The following is a 4,380-nucleotide window of genomic DNA, read 5'->3' as shown; positions in this document are numbered from 1 at the left end:
GTGTGTGTGTGTGTGTGTGTGTGTGTGTTGGGTGTGGTTTAGAACGGGAATATAAGCAAGCCATGGGCCCCGCTAGTTATCTCAAGTTTTCTTATCTATAATAAAGTATGAGCTGAAATCACTACGCTATGCCTGAGTACTTTATAGGTCGGATTCAGTAGGAGGCAGGTTCCTGTGTTCCTGGGTGTGTTCTTGCCCAGAGGCAACAGAGGCCAGTGTTGTGGCCATCACCCAAGCCAGAGAAGGTGTCCTGGCCTGAGGCAAAGGTAGGGATGAGAGGCCCTCAGGAAGACTCTGGAAGGGGCCGGATCCTCATTTCTCTCTTGCCAGCCTTTACAGCAAACCCTTCCCCCTGGATGGGATTCCAGACACCCGCTCTGCCTTTGATCTGGAAGCCGCAGTCTCCCTGGGTCACTACTCTTTATATCTGAGCAGCACCCAGTTCAGTGGGTTTATGAGGAGAGAGCACACAAGTAAAGGAGACCCAGTTTTAAATGTATAAAGGCGTCAGCAAGCTGCCAATTGTATTTTCTTTGCTTATGAATTGTACCTAACCCCCCCACCTCGTCTTCAGTTCAGTTGTAACTACATTCCTTTCCCTATACGCTAGCAGCGCTTTGAAGAAACCTTATCAGCAAGACAGCAGGTGGTTTGTGTTTGGAGGCTTTTTGCTTAGTCTATCATGCACTGTAGTGTGAGAATTGAATGCTTGTTTAATTTGCTTTAACAGTTAAGTTCTCAGGGTTTGAGCGCAAAGAAAACTCTTTCTGGCGCGGGCAGGAATCATATCTATTGGTCCAAGTCCTTTTGAATTTGCTTTATTATACCTGGCTTAAGCACATTGTGTCATTCCAGACAGAGACTGTGTTCTACCCGTTTCATGGCTTTAATAAAATAAAACCTTCTTGCAAGAGTGTATCTTATTATCTGCTGTGATTCTGACATACTGTCTGGAATCCAGTTTTCTCCATCATTGCGCATCTATCAACCCCGATATGAGTGGGAGTGAGGAGAAAGACCTGGAGAAATCTCCACCTCAATCCGAACATGGGGACTCCGACCAAGGGGAGGATCCCCCAGAGACCTCGGCATCTGTGCCGGTGACTGCTGCGCTCCCGATGTATACTCCTGGCAGAGGGGCCATCCCGAAACGCGGTCAAACGTTTTTGACGCCGCGTGGAGCCCCGTATCGCCCTGGACCGAGGGGCTATGATTGCCAGAGCTGGAGCCAATTTGATGCAGCTACCACTAGAAAGACGTACTCCCATCTGGGTGTGGGACTTGGGAGAGCCTGTATGCGACGGGCTGGGGAGACTCGGGCTTTGAGGCCCCGGGAGTCGGCTTCGAAGAGCCATCAGCCCCGTCGTGGGTGATGGAGAAAAAGCGCAGTAAGGCATCACAGAACTCCTTGGAGGAGAAGGTAATGGGTTGAATGGAAGCCACCGACCGCAATGTTGAACAACTCAGGCAGATGTTGGAGGAGATGACCAGTACTTTACCTGACATGGTGATGCGAACCTTTGAGGATATGTGGGCGCGACTTCACCAGCCAGACGAAGATGGAGGAGAGGAGCAGCAGGCACCAGGGTGTCCCCCACCGGATCAGGGAAACCAAGGCCAGCCAAGGATCCCAGATGAGCAGCCTCCTAGACAGGCGCCTAGACCGAGAGTGATCCCTGCCCCAGAGCTGAGGCCCATGGTGAACCCACGACCCAAAGACCTCATCGAAGCTACGTTCAATGGGAACCCTGATGAACTGGCATATTTTGTGGTAAGGGTCCGGAAATTCCTTGACCATTCGGTCCACCTGTTCCCTGACGACAGCAGTCGGAATGATGTGGTGGTGGCTCAGCTAAGGGAACAGTGGCAACTTGGTATGTGAGCCTGCATACTATGGGGGGCCCCGAACTCCGGGACATGTATGCTTTCATGTGGGCCCTCCGAACCCAATTCGAGGATGTAAACACCGGGCCAAGGGCACGCGCGTATTTGCGGACCCTGAAGCAAGGCCGGAAGACAGTACGCGAGTATGCAGTGGAGTTCAAACTTCACGCAGCCAAGTTACCAAATTGGCCGGAACACATCCTGGCCGAGATGTTCCAGGTGGGTCTAAACCCGGAGATCAGGGAGACAGTGCTGAGGTCAGTAGACCTCGTCTCCCTACTGGCCTGGATCCAGGAAGCGAAGAGTGCGGAAAATCGCTTGCAGACGCTCCACTTGGATTTGGCGGCAGGAGGAGAGAAAACGACTACCAAGATCCCACCAAAGCCGAAGACGACCCGAATGGCTGAGGTGATCCGGGAGCAACGAATGCACCAAGGATTGTGCCTGAAGTGGAGAAAAGGGCCACTTTGCAGCGGATTGTGGCCGAACACCTCAACGAGTGAAACCGGAAGCAACCAAGAACCGACCACCGACCCCAGGGAAGAAAGCAACTGCAAAGCCTAAGTTCGCCAAAGGAGACTCCAGCGAAACTGAGATAGAGCCGGCGGGAAACAAGCAGGTCCTGCCGTAGAGGGAGCACAACGGCAGGACCCTCCTACGGAGGCGCCAAAAGTGGTGAGCGAACCCCCCTCCCTTTTCTTCATGACTGTATCCCTAATGAACCTGATTCGGGGCACCCATGTGCGGGTGAAAGCCCTCATTGACTCTGTGTGTGGGAGAGACCTAATTAGCCCGGAGGTGGTGGCGGGACTAGAGGCAGGGGTGAAGAGGCTGAAAGAACCGCTGATCTTCACCCAAATGGATGGGACCCCCATGAAAGATCCGTGTCGGTACAAACCATGGCTTTGCGGATGGGGACTGGGGGCCACTGGGAACATCAAACTTTCGTTCTCACCCCAACCTTCCGATTTTCGTTAGTACTGGGCGCCCCGTGGCTGCATAGTCATGACCCATACATACTGTGGGGGGAGGGCAAGATAGAGTTTGTCGCCCCGAGGTGCAAACTACACAATTGGGACCCAAAGTGGGGGGAAACCCCGGAAACGGGAGACCTCTGTGCCCTTCTCACAAGGGAAGAAACTGAATACAGAGACTTGGCACCAGTGTTTGGGGAGGAGGATGCGGACGAACTCCCCCCCCCCCCACTGACATTCAGATTGCAGTATAGAACTAGTCCCAGGGGCCAAGTTGCCCAAAGGGAAAATTTATGCGATGGGACCGGCTGAAAAGGAGGAACTACGAAAGTTTTTAGACAAGAACTTAGCCAGGGGTTTCATCCGACCAGCCTCCTCCCCCTTTGCAGCTCCGGTGTTATTCCGGAAAAAAAAAAGATGGAGGATTGAGACTGTGCCTGGACTATAGAGGCTTGAATGCAGTGTCGGCTACGAATTCATACCCCATGCCCCTGATAAAGACTTGCTAGCAGAAGCAGCAAAGGGGAAGGTTTTTTCAAAGCTTGATCTCAGAGACGCTTACTTTCGGGTGCGCATAAAGGAAGGCGACGAAGCGAAAACTGCCTTCAGCACACCGCTTGGGCAATTCGAGTACTTGGTAATGCCGTTCGGCCTTCAGGGGGCTCCGGGGGTCTTCATGAATTTGATCAACGAGGTGTTGCATAAACACTTGTTTAAGGGGGTGCTTGTTTACTTGGATGACATTTTAATTTACTCCCCCAATCTTGACTCCCACATAAAATTGGTGCGGGAGGTTCTAAGTATGTTGCACAAGCACAAACTGTTTGCCAAACTCTCCAAAAGTGAATTTCACAAAAGACACATTGACTTTTTGGGCTATCGCATCTCGGCGGCTGGGCTCGAGATGGACCCGGGAAAGGTACGGGATGTATTGGGGTGAGAGGCCCCGAGAACGAGGCGGCAACTTCAACGCTTCCTCGGATTCGCCAATTTTTACCGCACATTTCTCTCCTGTTTCGCTCAAGTCTCCCTTCCTTTGACTGACCTGTTGAAAATGAAAGGAAAGGGGGCGGACACCACTAAACCGAGCGCACCCTTACTCTGGTCACAGGAGTGCCAAGAGGCGTTCGAGTGCTTGAAAGCCTTGTTCACATCGGAACCTGTGTTAGCTCACCTCGATGAAAATAAAAAGTTCATTGTGCAAACAGACGCATCAGATGTGGCCATGGGGGGCATTCTCCAAGAAGGAGAGGATGGGCTGCTTCACCCTCTGGCGTATGTCTCTAAGAAATTCAGTGACTCTGAAAGACATTGGTCAGTGTGGGAGAAGGAGGCGGGGGCCATCAAATTAGCATTGTCTACATGGAGGCATTGGTTGGAGGGGGCCAGGGTGCCGTTCGAAGTATGGACTGACCATAAAAATCTTGAGACTTTGAAAAACCCCAGGTGCATTAACGCCAAACAATTGCGGTGGGCTGACTTCTTTTCGAAGTTCCAGTTCACCCTTCATCATTTCCCAGGT

The 4,380-nt window shown here is 52.0% G+C and overlaps 1 pseudogene; it reads right to left on the bottom strand.

Annotated features, from left to right (window-relative positions):
• LOC107112858 overlaps nt 1-1,506 on the bottom strand; it is a 32,126-nt pseudogene extending 30,620 nt beyond the window's left edge.
• Nucleotides 1,507-4,380: the final 2,874 nt, after the last annotated feature.

Source organism: Gekko japonicus, unplaced genomic scaffold, assembly GCF_001447785.1.
Source record: "Gekko japonicus isolate JY-2015 unplaced genomic scaffold, Gekko_japonicus_V1.1 scaffold3163, whole genome shotgun sequence".
NCBI lineage: Eukaryota > Metazoa > Chordata > Lepidosauria > Squamata > Gekkonidae > Gekko > Gekko japonicus.
This window is presented reverse-complemented; position numbering and strand designations above follow the sequence as displayed.